Source organism: Nicotiana tabacum, chromosome 9 (assembly GCF_000715075.1).
Source record: "Nicotiana tabacum cultivar K326 chromosome 9, ASM71507v2, whole genome shotgun sequence".
Classification (NCBI taxonomy): domain Eukaryota; kingdom Viridiplantae; phylum Streptophyta; class Magnoliopsida; order Solanales; family Solanaceae; genus Nicotiana; species Nicotiana tabacum.
In genome coordinates this window covers 62,367,547-62,382,143 of record NC_134088.1, presented here as the reverse complement: position 1 = coordinate 62,382,143, position 14,597 = coordinate 62,367,547, and positions in this window count along the sequence as shown.

Genomic DNA, 14,597 nt, shown 5'->3' with positions numbered 1-14,597 from the left:
GTGTTCAAAATCAGAAAATCATGTAAAGTAAAAGAGAAACAGAAATGCGTAGGAAGAACAAAATTAAATCCGAGCCCACTGAATTCACAGTGTGTCCTTAAGGAATTTAATTCCCTCACTGTTGCCCAAGGTATACGGATTAATTCCTCCCAGGATAGAACGGAATAACTATTCTGTGATAGCGGCACTTCAAATCACAGAACTTCAGCGAACTCAACAAACGGAGCAAATCACACTTGACACTTATATTTATTTAGAAAAATAATGCAACGATGTAGAAAAGAGGGGAGAAGATTTCAGATTTTTTTATTTTTTAAAAAATGAGGCCAAGCCTCTAAATTTATAGACAAAGGAAGGGTGAGATGGAGAGGTGCAATCCCAAAGGTGCCTCTTCCATTTCCCATTCACACCCTTTAAAGAAAAAACGCAACAATCTCCCACATGAATGGGGAATGGAAAAATTAAAGGAATGCACGGACGCGTGTGTGTTTTACATGCAAGAATTAATTGCATCTGGATAAGTAGGTTTCTCTTTGAACTTTTCGTAGTGAACTTATATCGGATATACTCGGTCAATCGGTAGATTTGATATCTTTGAACCGTCGAGCTTTGTTGTATACCTAGACAACATAAGTCACACAATCAATCCTTAACCATCTATGGTTCTCACGGTTGTGTTCGTTTCAGCCATGAACACCGCCTGGTTTCATGAGTGCTTAGAGAATGGGCCTTTACTTTCATTCCCCTTAAAGCGACTTACACTTCACACTCACATAGGTGATTTCTAAACGTATAATCCTATAGACACACTATCTGGTCATATCCTGCCAGACTTAACAAATCATTAAAAAGCTTTAAGCTTTATTGGCTCATCAAAAAACCTTAATGCTTTACCTTGATTTTTGAATATTGTCTTCATCACGAGAATGGGTTGAGTTATTTGACAATGTTGAACTGTCATTCATAACTTTGTTTGATCTCTTTGAACCTAGCTCTTGGGATCTCCAGTCTGCTAGGTAGAGTTACCGCCATGATGACTTGTCCTAGGCCTTGGCCCCATTCCCTTCGATGATCTTTCAACTGCCTCTCTAGATAGGCTTTTTGTAAGTGGATCTGACACGTTATCTCTTGACTTTATGTAGTCAATCGTGATAACACCACTAGAGAGTAGTTGTCTAACGGTATTATGTCTCCATCGAATGTGACGATATTTTTCGTTATACATAACGCTCCCTGCCCTGCCTATTATCGCTTGACTATTACAATGTATACATATACGTGCCAAAGGTTTGGGCCAAAATAAAATATCTTCCAAAAAATTCCGGAGCTATTCAGCTTCTTCACCGGCCTTGTCTAAGGCTATAAACTCAGCCCCCACTGTAGAGCGGTCAATGCACAGTTGTTTGGATGATTTTCAAGACATCGCTCCTCCACCGACTGATTAGAATCGGTTGAACCGGTGATCTAATTTGCATCACTATACACCTCTATTATCGAGGAATACTTATTGTAGTGCAAAGCATAATTTGGAGTATATTTCAAATACCTCAAAACTCGTTTCATTGACATGAAAGTTCAATGCAAACTTTCTTATGTCGTAGACTAATACGTCTCGACTTTCGATTGCATATCAGATTATTGACTACACTTAATGTAGTAATAGTATATTATAATAACAGCCAGAATGATTGGCATCAGTTGTGGTCACAATCTTTTAATATATAACACATTTATCAATCACTCTGCTATTTTCAAGCATTTGTATGTTATTTATTCATACGCCTATATGATATGCAAATTATAGCACCTCCATTCATGAAACAAATCCAACTTGGAATGAATTTTGGTCATGTTCATCGGTTGATTCACCTAATTATAGACCAACATATTAATACATTCGTTCATGAACAGATACGTTTATACAAAATATGTAAATGCACTTTTCATGAAAAGTTGTAGAGTTCCAGGTGACACCCTTTCATAAAAGAGCGAAATATTATAAATGTTCAAGAAAGAACAAATCATTTCTGGAAAGGCACGTAAACAAATTTCGAATTTGTAGTTTCATCACTAGTCATCACTAAGACTGAGCAAGCAATGAATTCACCGGCTATCATATCAATATCCACTAAGGATTGGTGGGGTTCAAAAATTATATCATTTAGACATTACGTCTAACATTGGCTTTTGTCATGCATAAGCTAAAAGCCCCCACATTTTAAATACTTCATCAACATATCATCCACATATAATCAAATAATGACTATATGATTTGAAGTATTCTTAACGTAAACACATTTGTTTACACTCATTAATTTTGAAACCATTTGACAATATTATTTGGTCAAATCTCGCATGTCATTGTTTGGGTGCTTGTTTTAATCCGTGAAGTGACTTAACAAGTCGACACACCTTCTTTTCTTTTCCAGGAACCACGTACGAACCCTTCAGGTTATTCCATTTAAATTTCTTCCTCCAAATCTCCATTTAAGAAAGTTTTCTTTAAGTCCATCTGATGGATTTCAAGGCCATACACGGTGGCTAACGCTATTATCATCCAAATAGATGTAATTCTCGTTACCGGTGAGTATGTGTCAAAGTAATCAAGACCTTCTCGTTGTCTTAATCCTTTGACAATTAATCTTGCCTTATATTTGTCAATAGTACCATCAACTTTCATTTTCCTTCCGAAAATCCACTTAGAACCCAAAGGTTTATTTCCTGGAGGAAGATCATCCAATTCTTAAGTATGATTACTTAATATGGGTTCTATCTCACTATTGACTATCTCTTTCTAACATTGTGCTTTCGAGCAAGACATTGTTTCTTTAAATGTTTGAGGCTCACTTTCCAACAAGAATGTCAGAAAATCTGGTCCAAAGGAAGTAGTTGTCTTTTGACGTTTACTACGTCTTGGATTCACCTCATTAGGTGTACTTTCCTTTTCTTTTTCCCGAGGTCGCTTAGATATTTCACTAGACAACTCACATTCCTTTTTATACGGATAAATATTCTCAAAGAATTCAGCATTATCTGATTCGATTACCGTATTAATATGAATGTCGGAATTTTCTGATTTATGAACCAGAAAATTATATGCCTTACTATTTGTTGCATATCCTATGAAACCACAATCAATAATTTTCGGTCTGATCTTTACCCTTTTGGGTTTAGGAACTTACACTTTAGCTAAGCACCCCCACACTTTAAAATATTTAAGTTGGGCTTCCTTCCATTCCATTTTTCATATGGAATGGATTGCGTCTTGCAATGGAGAACTCGACTGAGTATGCGGTTATCTGTAAGAATAACCTTCCCCCCACAAGTTATGGGGTAAACCAGAACTTATCAACAAAGCATTCATCATTTTATTTAATGTTCTATATTTATTTTCCTTTCCGTAATTTCATTATATTGCGGTGACTAAGGGGCTGTCGTTTGGTGAATAATTTTATATTCCAACCATATTTCTTCAAAAGGAGATTCATATTCGCCGCCCCTATTACGTCATAGAGCCAATCACAAGAACTGTTGTTTGTGTCACGACAGTGCCAGAATTAATAAATTGTGAAGTTTTTAATCTTCAAACCAATCTGACACATTCAAAATTAATAAACGGTGAAGTTTTTAATCTTCAAACCGAGTAACATCTGATACAACTAGATCTAATAAACGGTAAAGTTTTTTAATCTTTAAACCGAGTATATGTGACACAATCAAATTTAATAAACGGTGAAATTTTTAATCTTCAAACCGAATAATAAATAAGAGTAGAAAATCACTAAGATTTTAATCTCCAAAACGAGTATAAAGTCATTTAGACTTTAATTTCCGACAAATGAGTAGAAAGTCACGAAGACTTTAATCTCAACAAACGAGTAAAAAATCACGCAGATTTTAACTCGAAGCAGGAGTAGAAAATCACAAAGATTTTATATCTTCGAATGGTTTTCCAACTAAACCATTATAACACTTAAATAGTTTGATCTCTTACTATGATCAAGCAAATATACGTACATTCCTACATATTATATTCCAAACCATGTATATGGAATTTCTCCAGACCTTGTCTCAGGGATGAAATTAGTGAATTGCCAATGGCCATTACCAGAAACCAATTAAAATTCATGGCAGATTATTTCATTCACAATTCGCAAGGCCATGTATGTAAGGTGCAAACAGGAGAAGCGAATAGTTCTCTGGAGCAGACAAGTAATAAAAATCTTTACCAAACCGTTGGGTATATGTGTGGTCCTCCCCGACGGAAGCATTGGAATATTAAGAAACACCATGAAATGGAAACTGCACTCACATAAGTTATCCAATTTCATGCCTATGGCTACAATCGATAAGGAAGAATTGATCATTCAATCTTTCTTTTCTCATATTCTCAAGTTTTAACAATTGAAATATAACAATTTCAATTCTGTAACCAAACCGCAAAGCACATGGCAATCTCTTAGTACGAACAGTACCAAGACATATTCTTGTAGAAAAATATAACAGATAACTCAACTATCTTTGGAGCGAAAACAGAATAAAGTCGCTTCGTCATTTTCCTCCATGACAGATGATTGTCACTTCTCTGAACAATTGAACATGTTTCTGCTATAACAAGTAAGCACCACTTGATTATCATTTTCTTATGTCTTTCCAATAACATAATCATTAAAACATACCATGGTGATACTAATCATAAGAATGGCAGTAACCTACTGCCTTTGTATTTCTGAGTTTAAAGCCAGACATAGAAATACTTTGTATCAAGTAATCAAACCAGTAAGACCACAGGCCACATAAGTTTAAAAATTATTTGTCTATGAATGTTCAATTAAATGTACCCACAACATGAAAGGCATAGAAAGAGAAGAAGAATGGGTTTACGGTGGCCTCTTCATGAAAGAATGCACAATTCTCTCTTTAAATGGAGAACAATATTATTCAAAGTGAGTGGATTCCAGAATACTTGGAATGGATTTTCAAACTGGCCAACCTTTGCAAATAATTTCATGATTAATGTAGTAACAAGTTTGGCAGTGTTTGTTTTCATCAAAGTGACGCAGCACTTGCCTCACCGCCTACCTTCAAAAGACATTAATTAACTTTCGCAATAGTGACACTGAGCCAACAGACGCATCGTCTAAGGCAAAAAGAGGTCATTTTGAAATCGAGTCACTTCTATTAAAAGATGAACACAGAAAAGTAATAAATTCCTTAAGCTTGTTGGTAAACTGTGTTCAAAATCAGAAAATCATGTAAAGTAAAAGAGAAACAGAAATGCGTAGGAAGAACAAAATTAAATCCGAGCCCACTGAATTCACAGTGTGTCCTTAAGGAATTTAATCCCCTCACTGTTGCCCAAGGTATACGGATTAATTCATACCAGGATAGAACGGAATAACTATTCTGTGATAGCGGCACTTCAAATCACAGAACTTCAGCGAACTCAATAAACGGAGCAAATCACACTTGACACTTATATTTATTTAGAAAAATAATGCAACGATGTAGAAAAGAGGGGAGAAGATTTCAGATTTTTTTATTTTTTAAAAAATGAGGCCAAGCCTCTAAATTTATAGACAAAGGAAGGGTGAGATGGAGAGGTCAATCCAAAAGGTGCCTCTTCCATTTCCCTTTCACACCCTTTAAAGAAAAAACGCAATATATATATATATAGAGAGAGATATTTTAAATCAATATATGTCGCTGTTCACCCTGCCAACAAAATCTTAGAGTAAAAAGACCAACATTTTCAATCCATCCGGAGTGGTTGGAGGAAGGTTTTAAATTGGAATGAGTACATATATTATAACATTCTGGCAGTCCTATATTTTGGATTGTAGAGCTTAGAAAAGCAACTGAAATTTTGGTCCCCTGGTTCTCTCCTAACTCCTTACTAAGCTAATAATCAAGAATTTCCCTTCAACTTAATTAGCTAAAGATAGAGAGATATACTTTCTTCTCAGTTTGAAAGGTTTCAATACTTTTCTGCTTCCTCCAAGCTGGCATTGGAGCATGCCCCTAAACATCAAGCTCTGCATTGAAAAAATCAAAGGCAGATGCTCGTCTAATTTTTCTCTGTTTCTATATTTGGTTCTATAGTTGCTGGCTAAAGTTACCAGTAATAGTTAACTGAATTTTGAACTTCAAAAAAAAATTAAAAAAATAATAACAATAATATTATAAGAATCAAAGAGAATGTTGCTACTTCTCTGGTTGCTCCATTAGATCACCATGTCGTATAAAATAGTGATATAAACCTCCAGAACTCCACGAAACTGGTGATGCACAAGAAGCAATGCAGATGTATTTGCCAAACAGTCCCCATAACAAAGCCGCAAACCTTAAAAATAATAGGAGCACATATTAGAGGAAAACACCAAACCTATTCTCTTTCTTAGTGAGCTGATGAACAACTAAAATGGTCAATTTAATGGTGGATATAAAGTAATGCAGATTTCCCTGCTTTAAAAAATTGAAAAAGAAAACGTCTATGTCCTCTAGGAGTACAATATCGTGTTCTCTACAGCTTGGCCATAGATTTTGCCAAAATAAACTTGGGTTTTATTTGACAAACACATGTTTGGCCATAGATTTTGCCTATATTTTGGTCAAATCCCAAATCCCAAAACCAGCTCAATAGCTGGTTTTGGGCCAAATCCCTAATAATACACATGTTTTTCCAAAATAAATTTAGAAAATATGTTTTGAAAACGTATGTCCAAACACATTTTCATCTTCAAGCCAAACTTCACCCAAAACAGATTTTTCAAAATAAATTTGTGAATCTATGGCCAAACGCTAGCTTTATGTGTTCAACCCCCATAAATTGTCAAATCAAAAGAATTCAGTATCATCCTATTTCCAGGAAAATCAAACAAAACTAAGCTTTTATTTTGGCTCAGCTGGCAGCTCTCATCAATCTTCAATTATGTGTAGCTGGAATATGACAAATAGACGAAACACTCGGCAATTAACAAATAAATAAACACATCAGGAATTTTAGGAACATCCTTATGTTCGTCACAAACTAAAATGACATAGTCGAAATGCGAACTACTAAATGTAAAGAATGCTAACTCGAATTTTGTCAATCAATTTCAAGAACAAAATACAGAAACTGAATGTAGAGTATAATTTCTTAGTTAACTCCTCGGTAATTTCTACCAGAAGTTCTGCCATCTCTATGTCAGAACCTCAGAACATAAACCTTTGATAAATCACAACCTAACAACATATTAATAATAAGATAACAAGAAAAACACCTTCTTTATTATGGAAAAAACGCCTCCTTAAAAAGGAAAAAATACTAGTGGGAAAAACCAGTCTTCATTGAAAAAACAAAAGTCTCCATAACTTCAGACACCAACTGCCAAAACTGCAACCTTTTATACCCTAAGTTCTAAGCACATTTCCATCTAAAAAAAAGGTCTAAGCACGCTTAGCTATTCAGCGGAGATCAAAAACCAGATCCAGCCCTAAAGAATCACTACATGCTGCAGATCGCTCTTATTCACTCCTAATACTACACCACAGAGTAATATCCATTAATACATTAGAATCCAATAACTATTTAGCATTGGGTAACAGTCTCCTATCGACAACCTGAACTGCGAATCGACCTATCTGATTCACTCCTAACACTGCACCACGTATTATCCATTTTAGAATCACAATATTCACACACATCAACTAACATTTTTAGATCAAGTTCAAAATTATTCGGAAAAATTGCATTTTTCAGTTTCCGAAGCAAAACACATGCACACGAACCTCTACCCTTCTTTACAGGAAATTGACATCCAGCCTCATCAATGGAATTTCAATTGAGTGAATCCAATGGCCTCAGAAAGCTTCCATACTCCACGTCAGTATATATATACGCTCAAGAAGCTATAAAGAACCTTCCCGTTAATTCATCAACGGTAACTTATTGTCCCTTTCTAAGGGCGCTTGGTGCACACGCACCGTCTCATGGGGACGCCGGCAGGCACTAATCCGGCACGTCCGTAGAGATAACGAAGCTTCCAACAGGGAGAATATCAACTCATTACGAAATCCCTGCCAAATCCAACTACGCAGTATCCTTGAAAGCTTCTTCAACTGTGAGCCCTAGCTCAAATCGACTGGGGGACCCTTCAGTTAAAGCTCGAATCTCGACACATAATGGTATGCCAGCAATAATTTTTAAAGCTAGCGATTACTATGGGGTTATGGCGGAGGAATGTAGACTCACAATTGTGGGTAAATTCCTTAGAACTCGCCCACAAATTGAGAAAATTCGCTCCAAATTTGCTGAGAAGATCTCTGCAAAAGGTAATGTCAAAATTGGAGTATATGATTACCGCACCGTATTTCTTGACTTCACTAACGAAGATGATTTTAAATCAGTGTGGTTTAAGAGGTCAATTGAGATTGAGGGTCAAATTATGTGGCTAGAAAAATGGACACCGGACTTCAAACCGGATGTAGATTCTCACATAGTACCCGTGTGGGTTCTTCTTCCTGAACTTTCTTTTCATTGTCACACCTGGCACTATGTCAAGCAAATTGCAGGTCCGATTGGTACACCTCTATCTATGGATATTGCCACAGATTATCGGACAAGGCCAAATATAGCAAAAGTTAGAGTAGAAGTGGATCTTACTAAACCAAAGCTTAATTCCATATGGGTTGGTTCAGAGGATGAACAAAGTCCTTTGAATGGGTTTACACAAAATCTAGAATATGAGAATGTACCTAAATACTGTAGACATTGTAAACTCCTTGGCCACTCTATCTTACAATGTAGAAAAATTGAGAAAAATTCAGAGGGGGATGAAAAAGATAAAGGAAAAAATATAGTAGAGGAACAAGGAAGTAAGGAATCACTAGAGGAAGGAAGAAGGGGCAAGCAATTAGGAAAGTCTGAAGAGGAAAAAAAGAGCCAGCAGAATGAGAAAACAAAAAACAAAGAAGGTGAAAGGGGTCAGATTAAGGAGAAAAGTAATGTGTAGATTGACAATGTTAATGTGGAGAAGTTGCAACAGGAAAACAAAGAAGAAAGGAAACAACGCAAGTACAATGAAAGACAAAAGGTTGAAAATGAAGAAAACATGAACAAAGAGATACCATATGTGACAGAGAGAGTAGGGAGTAATAAGAAGAAAAAAAGGACATCCAAGAAAATGCCAAAAGAAAAGAGAAAAGTTCCCTTCAAGCCAGTCTTATCACAGGAAAGTACTATGAAGACCTCAAAAGTTGCTACTAAGAATTCTCAAAAGAATTCATATGCCTCATCATCAAAGGAACAAAGTCAGATTATTAAAGAAGGGGAGGAATTGGTAATGAGAGAAGATACTTTAGTAACGGCTTGTAGCAAGAAAGTAGTAGCAGAAACTAATGAAGAACATGAAGAGGGGACTAGGTCCTATGCTGTCAATGAAAGGGAGAAGCACACTGAAACCAAGACCAATGGTGATAGTGATATGGATGAAATTCAAAAAGAAGCGGACACTGCCATCGGTACATGGAAGAATGAACCACTAAGATCAACTGGAAGTGAGAAAAATGGAGATCAGTGCTCCAGTTCTTCTAGCCTCCCAACTTATATTATTGAACAAGAAGGAATTAATCTGGTGGTGGAACTGAACATGAGGCAAGATAAGCTAGAAATCAACAGCAAAAAAAGAAGATATTGGTGAACACAACAGACAACTTCCAGCTACTACTAGTCGGGAGCATATGAAGACCAATCAAGAAAATATAATTTTACCAAATTCGAGAAAAGAGAGTGACCAAGATTCTTTATCACCAGCGGGTAGAGGAAGAAGCAGAAGCAGAAGAACTGGAAAAAAAATAGAGAAATAAAGGAGCTCTTTCACAAAAAAGGAAGCAAAAAGAAATACTAACCCCCATGTTATCCATGATTAAAGCAATCTTCTGGAATATTAGAGGGGTTAGATCTAAGAAAGCCATTCATAGGCTTAAAAATCTGATTAGTATCAACAACACTCAATTTGTAGCTATCTTTGAGCCCTTTGTAATAAAGGACAAAATAGAGGGTTACAGGAAGTTTCTAGGATACCAATCTTGTATTGCCAACAGCAATGGTAAGATTTGGTATTTTTGGAATCATAACTATCAATCAGATGTTCTCGTCATTGAAGATAAACAAATTATCATTAAGTTCAATAATAATAGTAATAACTATGAGATCTTCGTCACTACAGTATATGCCAAATGTACTACATTAGAGAGAAGAGATTTATGGTATAGTTTGGAAGGAATGAGTCACTCTATTGATGGTCCTTGATGTATCGGGGGAGATTTTAATGTAATTACGAATCCTGAGGAAAAGTTGGGTGGCAAGCCCCACAGAATGTATAAAAGCTTGAAATTTATTAACTGTATGGACAATTGTGGAGTAACAGATTTTGGCTTCAGTGGATCAAAATTCACTTGGTGCAATAATAGAAGACCAAGGAAGAGAGTGTGGAAGAGACTGGACAGGGTGCTTATTAATGACCTGTGGGCTATGACATTTCAAAGCAACACAATTAGGCATTTAGTGAGGACTGGATCAGACCACGGACCTCTAATTATGAAGTGCTTTGAATCTGGTCAAAACAACATCAAATATTTTAGATTTTTGAACTTCTGGACTAATCAACTAGGTTTCTTTGATATAGTGAAGGAGACCTGGAGCATTCATATTCAGGGAAACTCCATGTGGAGGTTGCAGTCTAAACTGAAACTTCTTGCTAAGAGACTGAGTAAATGGTCTAGGGAGGAGATTGGGGATATATACGAGCAAGTTTCTAAATGGAAAGATAAGGTACAAGAACTAGAAGAATTCGATATAAACAACAATACTGAGCAGGGGAGAACTGGGGCAAATAAAGTTCATGCAGAGTATGTAAGCTGGTTAAGTTTGCAAGAATCTCTACTCAAGCAGAAATCACAGAGTAAATAGTTTGAGGAGGGAGATGCCAACACCAATTACTTCCATAGCATCCTCAGAGAAAAGAGAAGGAGATTGCAACTCCACATAATTAAAAATAGAGAGGGAAAATGGATTCAAGGAGATGAGAAGATAGCTAGGGAAGTAGTGAAATATTTTGAAGATATCTTTAATCTGCCGAAACCTGCTTTCAATAACTCCATCTTGGACTGTATTCCTCATTGTATTCCAGAAGAAGAGAATGATAAATTAGCAGGCATGCCCACTGAGGAAGAAATCAAAGTTGCTGTTTTTAGGCTTAGCGCAGACAGCAGTGCTGGCCCGGATGGTTACAGTGGGACCTTTTTTCACTATTGTTAGGATATAATTAAGGGGGGTATCATGGCACTTGCTATGAATTTTTTTGAGGGAAAAAGACTAACTAAGTTTTATTCTCATACTTGTTTGGTTCTTATTCCTAAAATTGATACACCATCCAGCTTTTCTGATTTTTAGACCCATTAGCCTTTCAAACTTCAGAAACAAAATAATTTCTACAATCTTATCCATTAGACTAAACCCTCTCATGACTAACATTATCTTTGAAAATCAAAGTGGATTTGTTAAAGATAGATTGATAACTGAAAATGTTCAATTGGCTCAAGAGATAATTCATTCTATTTCAAAAACCAACAGGGGAAGGGGGGGGGAGGTTATAAAATTAGACATGGAAAAGGCTTATGATAGAATGTCATGGGACTTTGTCATGGCTATTTTAAAGAAATTTAGATTTTCTTACTTATGGACTAATATGGTGGTTAATCTTATTTCAGGAGGTTGGTACTCAATCGTTATCAATGGATCAAAAGCTGGCTTCTTTACTTCTTCACAGGGTCTTAAACTGGGAGATCTTTTGTCACCCTCACTCTTTATTATTACTGCAAAAGTCTTAACTAGATCTCTAAATATGTTGAATTCGAATGAAAATTTTATTCCTTTTACTATGCCTTCTAATGGCCCACTAATTAATCATTTGGTTTATGCAGATGATATTGTTATTTTTAGCAGTGGAAATCGCAAATCTATCAAGTTGATCATGAAGCAAATTAGAAGATATGAACATAGTTCTGGACAGAAAGTTAACAACAAAAAGAGTTACTTCCTCACTACCCCAAAGACCTCTGCTACAAGAATCAACAGACTTAGAGCATGCACTGGATTCTTGGAAAAGGAATTTCCATTTATCTATTTAGGATGTCCAGTTTATGTAGGATGGAAAAGAAGCGAATTTTTTGACCCCATGGTCAGCAAAGTGGTGAAAAGACTTAATGGGTGGCAAGGATAAATGCTTTCACATGGAGGAAGGATAGTCCTCATCAAACATGTTCTTCAGTCATTACCAACATACAACCTCAGTGTATTAGTACCGCCAAAAGGAATTTTCAAACTTCTAGAGAAACACTTTGCCAACTTTTTCTGGGGATCCAGTGGAGACACTAAAAAATACCATTGGAGTTCATGGATAAATTTGTGTTATCCAATAGAAGAAGGAGATATAGGTATAAGGAGAATGGAAGATATAAGTGAAACATTAGCTATTAAGAGATGGTGGAGGTTAAGATCAAAACCCTCTCTTCTAGCTAACTTTTTAAAGCACAAATATTGTATTAAAGCTCACTCAGTTGCTAAGCAATGGGCATCTGGAGACTCACATTTATGGAAAAGTATGATTCAGGCAAGAAAGAAGGCAGAACCCCATATGATTTGGCAAGTTAACTTAGGCAATAGTAGCTTTTGGTGGGATAATTGGACATGTGAGGGTCCATTGTTCTATAAAGTCAATGAAGCTGCAAAAAGTGCCAAAAGAGCCAAAACAATGGTGAGCTCTTTCATAACTGAAGGGAACTGGAATACATGCAAGCTAAGGGAAGTACTCCCTAACCATTTGGTTCAACAGATCCTTCCTATTCATATAGGGAAACAAGACCGTAAAGATCAAGTGATCTGGGACCTTACAGACACAAGTAAGTATACCAACAAATCCACATGGAATATGATAATAAGTATCAAAGAAAAGAACCAGTACTTGAGCAATATATGGCACCATAGCATACCCTTCAAAATATCCTTTTTTACTTGGAGACTATGGCAAAACAAACTTCCATTTGATGAAGTTCTCAACAGATTTGGAAGGCAAAACATATCCACTTGTAGTTGTTGTATCAATCCAGTAAATGAATCCATGAAGCATGTCTTTGTGGAAGGAGAGGCAGCTAAGAAGGTGTGGAGCAATTTTGGAGGTCCCATGGGCATATCTTTTCAATATGGAACCATCAGATCAAATATAAACTCCTGGTGGAAAGAAAAATTAGCCAAGGCAGTTCATAAGGTGGTTCTACAGATTGTCCCAATCATAGTATGTTGGGAGTTATGGAAACAGTGGTGTGCTTGTAAATATGGGGATCAAAAAAAGTTTAACGTGTTTAAATTGAATCAACAAATAAGTTGGATGATCCAGGCAGCTATTAAGAAAGCCTTCCCTAAAGTTAATATGACATTACCATGGGTCAAGTTTTGCGACAAAATGTTCAAGCTACAACCTGTTCTCAGAAGCACAATAGTGTGTTGGGAGATGCCAAAGTCTGGAACACTCAAACTGAACACTGATGGAAGTTATACCTCATCAATAAATAATGCAGGGTTGGAAGGTATTCTAAGAGATTGTAAGGGTAACATGATAATGGCCTTTTCCCAGCCAGCCAAATATAGTAACAATATCATAGCAAAAGCACAAGCAACTAAAATGGGTGTAGAATGGTGTATGTAGAATGGCTATAACGATTTCACATTAGAACTTGATTCCTTGGAAGTCATTCAGATGATTATTGACAAACAAGCCAACAATTACAAGTTGCTTCATATTATCATGGACATCTCTCAAATATTGAGTCAAGCTAATGTCAAAGTAAGTCATTGTTTTAGGGAGGCTAATAGTGTTGCGGGTTATCTAGCAAAAAGAGCCAAGAATAGTCAACAAGGCTCCTTCTATTACACCTTCGAAGACCTTCCTAGAGGTGCGAAGGGCCCCTTTATGTTGGACAAATTTCAGATGCCTACTATTAGGCAAAGATACGACAAGGCTAATTTCTTTGTTAGTTAGCCCTTTTTAGTTAATGGGATGGTTGAATAATTAATTTATGCTTTAAGGCCATCCTTTTTTTGAAGGACAATTGCTTGTGTGTGTTGTAATTTTGAGGTAAGGTCAAGTCCCCCTCTTGTTCTCTTTCTCATGAATACAACTACACCCAGATCACTGGGAAAATTTATAATAATAAAAAAAAAAAAGCTATAAAGAACAAAAATTTCAATGAGAACAAAAACCAGGATTTCGTCTACCAATTTCAAGAACAAATTATCTGAATCTAGACTACAATTGCCTAGATGACTCCTCAGAAATCTTTAGCTATTGGCGAAGGATAGACTTATTAAATCAGGCAAACCATCCTAGTAAATTAATTTAACTGCAGCTATTGCTGATAGTTATAACTTAAGACGACAGCATCAAACACCGAAAATTAAAAAAAACAAGAATAATCCTGAAAGAAACCAAGAATTAAGCAAATTGACCAAACGGTACCTTCTGAGATTCCTCATTCATGATTCATTGTTGCAAAAA